This window comes from Erythrolamprus reginae, chromosome 11 (genome assembly GCF_031021105.1).
Source record: "Erythrolamprus reginae isolate rEryReg1 chromosome 11, rEryReg1.hap1, whole genome shotgun sequence".
NCBI lineage: Eukaryota > Metazoa > Chordata > Lepidosauria > Squamata > Dipsadidae > Erythrolamprus > Erythrolamprus reginae.
In genome coordinates, this window is record NC_091960.1 from 9,279,582 (window position 1) to 9,293,279 (window position 13,698).

Here is a 13,698-nt window from a genome sequence, read left to right on the forward strand (position 1 = left end):
TCCATAGTGTCATCCCCAAGCCCCCAACACTTTACCTTTAGATTATCTAAGGTTGACCTATCCAGATTCCTAAAAGGTCAGTAAGGGGCGAGTACAAGTGCACTAGAGTGCCTTCCGTCCCCTGTCCTATCGCTCTCCTATATCTCCTATACCTTTCTTCTATTCCTATATCTCTTCTTCTATTCTGTCATTGATATGTTCTATTACTTTATCTTCTTTTCTATTATTTCTTAGATATATTTTACTATGAGTATCTCCTCTATAACCTTCATCATGTATTTTACTATGTGTATATAGATATATACCCACTAAAACCCTCATTGTGTATTGGACAAAATAAATAAATAAATAAAACAATATTATCATCTTCATTACAGTACTACTATTGCAAAACGCACAAATTCTACAGAGATGCTTTGGCCTGAGCAAACACGTAGACCTTTATGTCGTGAACAAATATCTACACCAGTTTGTTTAATTCCCAGGGTCTATTGTGGACTCATGGCAAAATTGCAAAACTCAAATATGTTTTTCTCTTCTCTGGCCTTTCCGAATACATCATTTCTACCTCGTGTAGTGCTTTGGTTCCCTTGAAATGTTTTTTCTGTATACTTCCACCTTTCTCCTTATATTTTTGTGAGTGGGAGCAAGGAGGCTAAAATGTTATTTATAGAGCTGTTTTATAAGTTTAATATACCTAACCGTTGTCCAGCTTCCTACCCCATAATGGGTGACAATTAAATATCCATCATTCATAACAAGCAGAGCTTCCTCTGTAATTTTGGGAAGGAGTGTAGAAAAATTGGGAAGGTTTCCAATGGAGAAGGGAAAAAAAATAAATGATAAAAGGTATCATTGTATTCATTTTCACATTGTATATTACTTCCTCCAAATATGGGGTGGCAGATAGAGTGCTGTACTGCAGGCCACTGAAGCTGACTTGTAGATCTGAAGGTCAGCGGTTCAAATCTCATCAGCGGCTCAAGGTTGACTCAGCCTTCCATCCTTCCGAGGTGGGTAAAATGAGGACCCGAATTGTGGGGGCAATAGGCTGGCTCTGTTAAAAAAAGTGCTATTGATAACATGTTGTAAGCCGCCCTGAGTCTAAGGAGAAGGGCGGCATAAAAATTGAATGAATGAATGAATGAATGAGTGAGTGATTGAGTGAGTGAGTGAGTGAGTAAGTAAATAATAAATAAATTAATAAATTAATAAATAAATTAAAAAAAAAAAAAGCTGGACACAAAAAGCTACTTCAAATTCCCCTCCAGTTCTGAAGACAAAGACGGGGAATGGACTATTTGTGCAAATATCTCCCGAGAAATGATAAATTTATGATAGCTGCTTGAGGCCTTAAATGAAATATGCCCTCTGGGAAGAGTTCAAGGGTTTTCAATGAAAGACTTTTCATGAAAGTAGGGAAGGGCAAGCTACATACTTTAGATTTAGATTAGATTTAGATTTATTGGATTTATATGCCGCCCCTCTCCGCAAACTCGGGGCGGCTCAGAACTGCTTTTAGGAGAAATGACACTGCACATCAGCACTTTATTGTTCAATCTTTGACTACCTCATTAGCAAAGAAGTATTGATTGATTGATTGATTGATTGATTGATTGATTGATTGGTTGATTGATTCAGTCAGTCAGTCAGTCAGTCAGTCAGTCAGTCAGTCAGTCAGTCAGTCAAGTACATTGGTACCTCTACCTAAGAATGCCTCTACTTAAGAACTTTTCTAGATAAGAACCAAGTGTTCAAGATTTTTTTGCCTCTTCTCAAGAACCATTTTCCACTTACAAACCCGAGCCTCCGAAACTGTAACTGGAAAAGGCAGGGAGAAGCCTCCGTGGGGCCTCTCTAGGAATCTCCTGGGAGGAAATAAGGCCGGAAAAGGCAGGGAGAAGCCTCCATGGGGCCTCTTTAGGAATCTCCTGGGAGGAAATAAGGCTGGAAAAGGCGGGGAGAAGCCTCTGTGGGGCCTCTATAGGAATCCCCTGGGAGGAAATAAGGCTGGAAAAGGCAGGGAGGACCCTCTGTGGGGCCTCTCTAGGAATCCCCTGGGAGGAAATAAGGCTGGAAAAGGCAGGGAGAAGCCTCCGTGGGGCCTCTCAAGGAATCCCCTGGGAGGAAATAAGGCTGGAAAAGGCGGGGAGAAGCCTCCGTGGGACGTCTCTAGGAATCTCCTGGGAGAAAACAGGGCCTCCACCCTGCCTGTGATTTCCCCAATCGCACACATTATTTGCTTTTACATTGATTCCTATGGGAAAAATTGGTTCACCTTACAAACGTTTCTACTTAAGAACCTGGTCACAGAACAAATTAAGTTTGTAAGTAGAGGTACCACTGTACGTGTTTGTAATATATATAGCTATATCATTGTTTATATACATAAGATGGCTACTGATAAGAGGGGACATTAGGACGGCAGAGTAGGCATGCTGGTGCATGCCCCTTACTGACCTCTTAGGAATTGGGTGAGGTCAACAGTAGACAATCTAAGGGTAAAGTTTTGGGGGTTTGGTGACGAAATCTCAGGTAATGAGTTCCAGGCATTAACCACTTTGTTGCTAAAGTCGTATTTCAGACAGTCAAGTTTGGGGCAGCTCACTTTGAGTTTGTATCTAATATGTGCTCTTGTATTGTTGTGGTTGAAGCTGAAGTAGTCATTGACAGGTAGGACATAGTAGCAGATAATTCTATGAGTTATGGTTAGGTCATGCCAAAGGCGACGTAGTTCTAAGCTTTCTAAGACCAGGATTTCAAGTCTGGTTCCATAAGGTATTCTCTTGAGAATAGATGAGTGAACGGCTCTTCTCGTAAAGTATCTCTTGACAGTTCCTAATGTATTTATGTCTGAAATGTGGTGTGGGTTCCAGAAAGATGAGCTCTATTCAAGGATTGGTCTGGTGAAAGTTTTTTATGCCCTGGTTAGTAGTGTGATATTTTCGGAGAAGAAGCTACGTAAGATTAGTTTAACAACTCTTGAAGTCTTTTGGGTGATGTTGTTGCAGTGGGCTTTGGCACTTAGGTCATTTGATATGAGTATACTAAGATTAGATTAGATTAGATTTATTGGATTTATATGCCGCCCCTCTCCGCAAACTCGGGGCGGCTCACAACAATGGTAAAAACAATACATAATAACAAATCCAATACCCACCAATCCAATTACAATTTTAAGCTAAAAAATTCATAAAAACAACCCCAGAATATTAAAAAAACAAGCACACAATCAATCTAACACCAAAACAACATGGGCAAGGGGGAGATGTTTCAGTTCCCCCATGCCTGACGGCAGAGGTGGGTTTTAAGGAGTTTGCGAAAGGCAAGGAGGGTGGGGGCAATCCTAATCTCAGGGGGGAGCTGGTTCCAGAGAGTCGGAGCCGCCACAGAGAAGGCTCTTCCCCTGGGTCCCGCCAGACGACATTGTTTAGTCGACGGGACCCGGAGAAGGCCAACTCTGTGGGACCAAACCGGTTGCTGGGATTCGTGCGGCAGAAGGCGGTCCCGAAGGTATTCTGGTCCGGTGCCAACAGAGTTAGGATCATGTGCAAAGTCTTATTTATTCAGCTTGTTTTTAATGTTCAGAGTTGGCCTTCTCTGGGTCCCGTCGACTAAACAATGTCGTCTGGCGGGACCCAGGGGAAGAGCCTTCTCTGTGGGGGGCCCGACCCTCTGGAACCAGCTCCCCCCTGAGATTAGGATTGCCCCCACCCTCCCTGCCTTTCGTAAACTCCTTAAGACCCACCTTTGCCGTCAGGCATGGGGGAACTAAAACACCTCCCCCTTGCCCATGTTGTTTTGTTGATTGATTGACTGTGTGCCTATTTTTTTGTATATACTGTTTTTATGAGATTATTAATTTTAAATTGTAACTAGATGGTTGGGCATTGGATTTGGTATTATGTACTGTACTGTTTTTTATTATTGTTGTGAGCCGCCCCGAGTTTGCGGAGAGGGGCGGCATATAAATCCAATAAACCTAAACCTTTTTGCCAATGTACAGGACAAGAACAGCCCTTTCCACAACCCATAAAGAAATATCAAAAAATAACTTCACTTTTTGAGAGGAAAAGTTTGAAATCAAATGCTCTTTTACCAAATGGACTTAGAAGAAATAAGAGGAGATATTAATCAACACCACCCACATTGCCACTCAAAAAAACCCTACACATATATATTTTTGGTACAATCTTATCTCATCTCATCCAAATAAGGTTAGGTTTTACTTCCCTTTGCTAAAGTACAGAAGTCACAGAAGTGATTACACGCAGACTAATTTATGCTCCATCTTATATTAGGTTCTAGATCAAGGTCACCCAGATTTAAAAGGGAGAAATAGGCTTCTTTAGACTTGCTAAAAAGGATGTCTGTGAATGGATAGCGAGAATTTATAACACTGCAACCTGTTCTTTACTGTCTGTTCTTCCTTTGCCCACAGGCATGGTAATAACCTCAATTTAGAGGTTTTATTATCTTCATCCATCTTTTCAGCTTTGGCAGAGCCTCCAGAAAAGTTTGACAAGGTGATTATGGTTTACAAAGCATGATGTAAAAGAACCGTGTGTTTGGACAAAGCAATTTGGCTTCTGATTCTCTCATCCCCATGTCGGCATAAACAAACCCAGTTCATTTTGCCTTATGCCCTGGATGGAAACTATATTCCATAGTGGCGCAGTGGTTAGAGTGCAGTACTGCAGGCTGCTTCTGTTCACTGCCGGCTGCCTGCAATTTGGCAGTTCGAATCTCACCAGGCTCAAGGTTGATTTAGTCTTCGATCCTTTCGAGGTGGGTAAAATGAAGGCCCAGATTGTTGGGGGTAATATGCTGACTCTGTAAACAATTTAGAAGAAGCTGTAAACCCCCCTGAAATGGTATATAAGTCTGAGTGCTATTGCTATTGCTGTTATATTGTCTGTTACTTTAATTCTATCATTGGAACACCATCTCTCGGCTGTGGCGAGGAGGGCATTTGCCCAGGTTCGCCTGGTGCACCAGTTGCGGCCCTACCTGGACCGGGAGTCATTGCTCACAGTCACTCATGCCCTCATCACCTCGAGGTTCGATTACTGCAGCGCTCTCTACATGGGGCTACCTTTGAAAAGTGTTCGGAAACTTCAGATCGTGCAGAATGCGGCCGCGAGAGCTATTGTGGGGCTTCCTAGGTTCGCCCACGTTTCTACAACACTCAGTGGCCTGCACTGGCTGCCGATCAGTTTCTGGTCACAATTCAAAGTGTTGGTAATGACCTTTAAAGCCCTACATGGCATTGGACAAGAATACCTCCGGAACCGCCTTCTACCGCACGAATCCCAGCGGCCAATAAGGTCCCACAGAGTTGGCCCTCTCCGGGTCCCGTTGACCAAACAATGTTGTTTGGCGGGCACCAGGGGAAGAGCCTTCTCTGTGGCGCCCCCGGCCCTCAGGAATCAACTCCCCCCGGAGATTAGAACGGCCCCCACCCTCCTTGTCTTTCGCAAGTTACTCAAGACCCACCTATATTGCAAGGCATGGGGGAACTAAGACATCTCCCCCAGGCTTTTTATATTTCATGTTTGGTGTGTATGTGCTGTATGGTTTTTAATTATTGGGGTTTTTATATATGTTTATTATTAGATGTGTCCCATTGTTACACTGTGTTTATTACTGTTGTGAGCCGCCCCGAGTCTTCGGAGAGGGGCGGCATACAAATCTAATAAATTATTATTATTATTATTATTATTATTATTATTATTATTATTATTAATTCCCATGCATTTCATGGGTTTAAGTTGCTGATATGTGGCTGGGAAGCATCAAGAAGACAGGATGATTTAGATAAAGAAGATAGCCCAGTGTTGCAAAAATGACCACAAGGTTATTATCTCATCTTACACACCATCTCTTTGCACATTCCTTGGTTTAGCCTACCCAAATTATCCATATGTATAAATTACTAGCTTATCTCAAATTCCAACTTCCATGAAACTCATCAAACTATTTTCACGGGCCTAGATGTAATAGTGAATGGGTAGTCTTAAGGAATCAGTCACCAAAAGTGTAGCATACTTTTACTCTTTCTTCAAAACCAAATCAAAGTACAGTGATATCTCGGTCTTACGAACTTAATTGGTTCCAGGACGAGGTTTGTAAGGTGAAAAGTTTGTAAGACGAAACAATGTTTCCCTTAGGAATCAATGGAAAAGCGATTAATGTGTGCAAGCCCAAAACTCACCCCTTTTGCCAGCCGAAGCACCTGTTTTTGTGCTGCTGGGATTCCCCTGAGGCTCCCCTCCATGACAAACCCCACCTCCGGACTTCTGTGTTTTTTTGATGCTGCAGGAAAATCCCAGCAGGGGAATCCCAGCAGCGCAAAAACGGGTGTTTCGCTGGCAACAGAAGTCCGGATGTGGGGTTTCCAGTGAGGGGAGCTTCAGCAAAATTGCAGCATCGCAAAAACACAGAAGTCCTCGAAATCTCACCTCCGGACCTCCGTGTTTTTGTGATGCTGCAATTTAATTGAGGCTCCCCTCACTGGGAAACCCCACCTCCGGACTTCCATTGCCAGCGAAGTTTGTGCTGCTGGGATTCCCCTGCAGCATCGCAAAAACATGGAAATCCAGAGGTGATGTTTCCCAAGGAGGGGAGCCTCAGGGGAATCCCAGCAGTGCAAAAGTGGGTGCTTCACTGGCAACAGAAGTCTGGAGGCAGGGCATCCCAGTGGGTGTAAGGTGAACATAGTTTAGAAGAAGAGGCAAAAAAATCTTAAACCCCGGGTTTGTGTCTCAAAAAGTTTGTATGACGAGGGGTTTGTAAGATGAGGTATCACTGTACTTGAGTGGTAGATACCACAAAGAAGAAGGCATCAAATTATTCTGCAAAGTGATAACTTGACTTTCCAGCTAAGATGTGATGCTCAGACATAAAGAAAGACCTAGACAGACTAACACAGTGGGCCCACACCAACAAAATGATGTTTAACATTGACAAGAGCAAAGTCCTTCACCTAGGCAGAAAAAAACCTGGACACACATACAATCTGGGAGAAACCCCTCTTAACAGTAGCGACTGCGAAAGAGACCTCGGAGTCTTGGTGGACAATCAACTAAACAATGTGCAGCAGCAGCTATAAAAGCCAACACAATCCTAAGCTGTATCAACAGGGGAATACACTCCAAGACCAGGGAAGTCTTAATACCACTCTACTACGCCCTGGTCCGACCACACTTGGTGTACTGTATTCAGTTCTGGTCACCACACTTCAAAAGAGACATTGAAACTCTGGAGAAGGTGCAAAAAAGAGCAACCAAGATGATTAAGGGATTGGAAACCAAGACTTACGAAGAGAGACTGAGGGAACTGGGCATGGAGAGCCTAGAGAAAAGGAGGGCCAGAGCGGACATGATAGCAGTCTACAAGTATACGAGGGGATGTCACAGAGAGGAGGGGATCACTTTATTCTTTAGGGCACCAGAGGGCTGGACGAGGAACCACGGCTAGAAGCTGACCAAGGAGAGATTCAACATGGAGATAAGGAGGAACTTCCTGACGGTCAGAGCGATCAACCAATGGAACAACCTACCAGCAGACGTTGTGAACTCCAACACTCTGGACATTTTTAAGAGAAGATTGAACTGCCACTTGACTGGTGTACTATAGGGTTCCTGCTTGGGCAGCAGGTTGAACTCGATGGCCTTCATGGTCTCTTTCAACTCTAACAATAAATAAATAAAAATAAATAAACATACGACCAGCTTCTAAAGAAGATTAAAGTCTTCACCTAGTAGAACTGCTAAATCAGAATGACTCATACTACTAATCTATGTCTGCAGTTCTGATCAAATATTTGATGACACTACAGAAAAAATGCACCAGGCCTGGGCGGGGTGGGTGGGGGATGGGCAGGGAAGTCGTTTCTGCTTGATCGCATATTTCTTAAGAAAAATGAGGAGGATTTGAGACCAAGCCACGAAATGAAATATTTTAGGAAATATTAAAAAGGCAGAATGTTATATCTCCCTAGAGAAACATGTTTTAAGGTCCCGTCGGTTAAACAATGTATGTTGGTGGGGATGGCCTTTTCTGTTGCTGCACCGGCTCTATGGAACCAACTCCGAGGTGGCACAGTGAGTAGAGTGCAGAACTGCCGGCCACTAAAGCCGACTGCTAGATCTGCAGGTCAGCGGTTCAAATCTCATCACTGACAACCAATCATAACACAAGCTCAAATTCAAATTTAAACACAGGCACTCCAGATATCTCTTCTTTTCCCCCCTGAGGCTCCCCTCCATGGGAAACCCCAGCTCCGGACTTCCGTGTTTTTGTGATGCTGCAGGGGAATCCCAGCAGGGGAATCCCAGCAGCGCAAAAACGGGTGCTTCGCTGGCAACGGAAGTCCGGAGGTGGGGTTTCCCAGCGAGGGGAGCCTCAGCGAAATCGCAGCATCACAAAAACATGGAAGTCCGGAGGTGGGGTTTCAAGGACTTCCGTGTTTTTGTGATGCTGCAGGGGAATCCCAGCAGGGGAATCCCAGCAGCGCAAAAACGGGTGCTTCGCTGGCAACGGAAGTCCGGAGGTGGGGTTTCAAGGACTTCCGTGTTTTTGTGATGCTGCAGGGGAATCCCAGCAGGGGAATCCCAGCAGCGCAAAAACGGGTGCTTCGCTGGCAACGGAAGTCCGGAGGTGGGGTTTCCCAGCGAGGGGAGCCTCAGCGAAATCGCAGCATCACAAAAACATGGAAGTCCGGAGTTGGGGTTTCGAGGACTTCCGTGTTTTTGCGATGCTGCAATTTCCCTGAGGCTCCCCTCAAACCCATCTAGTTCTGTCTGCCATTAAACCACCTCTCCAAACCGTCTCCATGTTTCCGGTGTCTTTCTCCCCACTTGGAACTGAACCCAAAAAGATATTTCTTCCAACAGGAGCAAAGAACGATTTGTCAAAACAGAATATTACTTGGCAAGAAGTCTCTTTTGGAGCGTAGAACGCTGTTCAACTCACAATTGTTTGCTTTGGGAATAGAAGCCCAGCATCCTGCTGATTTGCTTCTGTTATTCCTCCCTGTCTTTTATCTATTTGCATTGTGATAACAGGGAGGAAGTTTGCCACTGCTGCTTCTAATGAGTGGAAAAGAACTAAAACTAGAAGTCCACCTCTCCGAAACTGGACATCTCATAAGTTTTCTTCTCTTTGGATCAGTTTAGAGCAAGGATGTCAAACTCAAGGCCCGGGGGGCGAATCTGGCCCACGGGGTGCTTAGATCTGCCAGCGAAGGACTGGCCTGTGGTGCCTCTGCTAGCAAAAATGGATCTCTGGAGGGTTGCAGGCGAAGACAGAATATTTTGACGCCAGATTATACTGGGAATGCATGCCACTGTTCTGTCGGGCTCTCTGGTAGAATCCTCCCAAAAATTCACAGGTACAAATTTCAGACACACACGTTTGAAAATTCGGGCTCAGGAAGTGGGAAATTAGAACAGAGCAAAGAACTGCTTTTAAAAGAGTCTTACAAAAGTGTAAGACTTGTATTACTGAGTGGTGTTCCTGGTTCTCCCCCCCTCTGGAAATCCATTCCTATTCCCACCATTCAAAGGATGTCCATCCCAAATTTTATTCAGGGGGTAGGCAAAGTTGGCTCTTCTATGACATGTGGACTTCAACTCCCAGAATTCCTGAACTACCATGATTGACTCAGGAATTCTGGGAGTTGAAGTCCAAATATCTTCAAGTGGCCAAGGTTGGGAAACACTGTTCTAGTCCAACCTCCTTCTTAGGCAGGAAACTCTACACTACTTCAGACATTTGCTTAAAAACTTCAAGTGTTGTTTTTGTACTATCCTGTACCATCCTTCTTATGAAATGGTAAACTACGTCCTATCTTCCTTTTGCATGTGATATTGTAGCTGTCTGGGGCTTGATGTCTGAGATCAGAAAAACCTGGTGGCCACCGTATAGTTGTCTGGATATACAATAATATTTGCCATCTGGACACATCATTTCCTTGGACATCAGCCTCACCGCTTATTATGATCCTTCCGAGACAGATTATAGAAGGCCACGCGTTCAACTGATGACAATGATGTCATTAGACTAATCGAATGGCAAACTGCTGCTAGCAATGGCAGTTGACCTTTGTTCTCAATAGCCCAGAAGAGGAAATTGCTTTGGATCTAATTCTATTGCATTGGTCTCTGATAAAGTGGATAATGTATTTGTGGATGGTGCTGGTAGAACTGATTCACTTCAGAGATGGCACAGCATATCCAAGGATGGATGTAATAATTCAACCTGATGCTCTCCAGGCATATTGGGCTACATCGCCATCATCTGCAGTCAGGATAAAGACATTTGGCTCCAGAAGTATAATTCAATACTTTATTTATTTATTATCTATTTATTTATTTATTCATTAGTCCAATACACAAATACATAGGAAGAAAAATAGAAATGTGGTAATATAAATGAGGGAGAAAGTGAATTTAGAGGAGAGGATATATGAAAGGAAGAGAATATATATGATAGGTGAAGGAAAGGAAAGATTAGATTAGATTAGATTTATTGGATTTATATGCCGCCCCTCTCCGCAAACTCGGACAATTGGACAGGGGACGAAAGGCACACCAGTGCACTTATGTACGCCCCTTACTGGCCTCTTAGGAACCTGGAGAGGTCAATCGTGGAGAGTCTAAGGGAGAAATGTTGGGGGTTAGGGGTTGACACAATTGAGTCCGGTAATGAGTTCCACGCTTCGATAACTCCATTGTTGAAATCATATTTTTTTACAGTCAAGTTTGGAGCGGTTCGTATTAAGTTTGAATCTGTTGCGTGCTCTTGTGTTGTTTCGGTTGAAGCTGAAGTAGTCATTGACCGGTAGGACGTTGCAGCATACGATCTTGTGGGCAATACTCAAATCGTGTTTTAGGCGCCGTAGTTCTAGGCTTTCTAGACCCAGGATTGTTAGTCTATTTTCATAGGATATTCTGTTTCGAGTGGAGGAGTGGAGGGCTCTTCTGGTGAAATATCTTTGGACATTTTCAAGGGTGTTGATGTCTGAGATGTGGTATGGGTTCCAGACAGATCAGCAGTAGTCTAGGATGGGCCTGGCAAAAGTTTTGTAGGCACTCGTGAGTAGTGTGAGATTGCCTGAGCAGAAGCTGCGTAGGATCAGGTTAACAACTCTAGAAGCTTTTTTGGCGATATTGTTGCAGTGGGCTTTAGCACTTAGGTCATTTGATATTAGTATTCCAAGGTCTTTTACTGAATGTGGATTAGCATACTGTCACAACTTTATGAAGCAAAGCTCTGGAGTGGGAAATGATTAATACCTAGATGCACCACAGGTATATGCACATGTTGCGCGTACGCGCAGAAGGAAAAAACAAGAGGGCGGCGCCTATAGTGCCACCTGGAGAACTGGCTCGGACGTGGCAGGCCTGGGTCACTGCCGGTTCTAGTGACCCAGGCCTCCAAGTTCTATAGAACCAGTCCAAACTGAGAGGAATCCACCTCTGTCTGGGTGGGACTGACCAGTAAACTTCTCAGACCTACTCCTCTTCAACTAAGCAGAATTGATAGTGTAACAAGCTGCAAGGTGAAGCACTTTACACAAACTACATTTTTTCATGGAATTTATATCTACGGAGAGGGGCGGCATACAAATCTAATAAATAATAATATTTATTTATTTATTTGTTTGTTTGTTTGTTTGTAAATTCCATGACATAAATTCAGTGACCAAAACAGTATACAATAACATAGTTAAATCCAATTAATATAAGCAGTCAGTTACTGATTGATTATTGATTGATTGATTGATTGATTGATTGGATTTGTATGCCGCCCCTCTCTGAGAACTCAGGGCGGCTCACAACATATCAGAAACAATATAACAAATACAGTAATACCTCATCATACGAACTTAATTGGTTCCAGGAGGAGGTTCGTAAGGTGAAAAGTTCGTAAGACGAAACAATGTTTCCCATAGGAAACAATGTAAAAGCGATTAATGTGTGCAAGGGGAAAACAAAATGCAAAATGGTGCTCTGCTGGGCGCCCCCGCTCAGCTGTCACCTTTTGAAACAGCTGGGGGGCTTCTCGGCGTTCTCCTGAACCCAAAGCCAAACTTTTACCGAACTTTTCAGGTTCGGAAGGCCGCCAAGAAGCGCCGACACCCAGCTGTCACCTTTTGAAGCAGCCGGGGGCTTCTTGGTGTTCTCCCAAACGCCGAACCCGGAAGTTCGGCAAAAGTTCAGTTTCGGTTTCTGGAGGCCGCCGAGAAATGCCTGGCTGTTTCAGAAGGTTACAGCCGGGCAGCGCCACCCAGCGGAGTGCCATTTTTGTGATCGGCGGCGGGTTCGTAAGGTGAAAAAATTTGTAAGAAGAGGCAAAAAAATTCAGAACCCCGGGTTCATATCTCAAAAAGTTCGTATCACAAGGGGTTCGTATCACGAGGTACCACTGTACATCTAAAAATCCAATTAATATGGCTAAAAAGATTTTAAAAAGCTCTAATATGATTTTAAAACATTCATCACCATTCACTCAACAAAACATACAAATACACTCATCGGTCAAGGGGCTAGCACCTAATGGCTCGAAGCCTAGCGGCATAAATAGGTCTTTAAGCTTTTACGGAAGGTGAGGAGGGTGAGGGCAGTGCGAATCTCTGGGGGGAGCTGATTCCAAAGGGCTAGGGCCGCCACAGAGAAGGCTCTTCCCCTTGGCCCTGCCAAACAACGTTGTCAGATTGATGGGACCTGGAGAAGGCCGACTCTGTGGGACCTGACCAGTTGCTGGGATTCATGCGGCAGAAGGCGGTCTCAGAGGTAATCTAGCATTATAACATTATAAAAGGCTAAACATTAAAAATCATTCATACAATTACAACCACAAGCATACTAAACATTCAATGGCCTGAGGCTGATTTTGAACCAGTTTTCCAATGGATCACCCCGTACAGTTTCCTTCCTCAAGTCAGCTACAAGAATTTGGTGAATCCCCTTTATGGTCATCATAGATGTTGTTGAATGATTGCTTTATTTGGGGCGGGGGGATTTAACTGTTTTACATCATTACTGCTTTATCATGCTATTATATTGGTTATTTTTATTACTGTTCGCTGCCGTAAGGAGTTGGGTGGCTTAAAAGTCTAAAAAATTAAAATTAAAATTAAAATTAAAATTAAAATTATTAAAATTAAAATTAATTAAAATTATTAACCTCCTCTCAGCAAACAACAGAGAGATGATGGAGTCTACGGAGAGGGGCGGCATACAAATCCAATAAATAATAACGACTCTGGCATAAGCCGTTGAAAGTGGTCCTAGTGGTGCTTGGCACGCTGGGAGCAGCGCCAAAGGATCTCAGCGGACATTTGAAAACCATCGGAATTGACAAAATCTCCATCTGTCAATTGCAAAAGGCCGCTTTACTGGGATCGGCAAACATAATTCGCCGCTACATCATGCAGTCGTAGGTGCTTGGGAAGCGCCCGACTGGTGATGAAATACGAAATCCAGCATAGTGATCTCGTTTGCTGTGTTGTACTGACATAATAATAATAATAATAATAATAATAATAATAATAATAATAATAATAATAATAATTTCTCCATCTCCTGATGAAGGCCCCCATTTGACTGGGGACAAATAGGAGGGTATCTAAATAATGGAAGTGGCAATAAGAGGACACCTGCTAAGGTCAACTCACCTATGGGCTCTCCT

General features: G+C 43.6%; 1 protein-coding gene across 2 annotated transcripts in view; it reads right to left on the reverse strand.

Annotated features, from left to right (window-relative positions):
* LOC139173977 (free fatty acid receptor 3-like) overlaps positions 1 to 13,698 on the reverse strand; it is a 40,878-nt gene that overhangs the window by 7,041 nt on the left and 20,139 nt on the right. The window contains exon 1 of one of the 2 annotated variants that reach the window (XM_070763960.1): positions 7,562 to 7,669. The exons of the other annotated variant lie outside the window; for it this stretch is intronic. The gene's annotated coding sequence lies outside the window, so the exon portion shown is untranslated. Of the gene's footprint in view, positions 1 to 7,561; positions 7,670 to 13,698 lie in introns of those variants that run through there. 2 annotated transcript variants of the gene reach the window in all.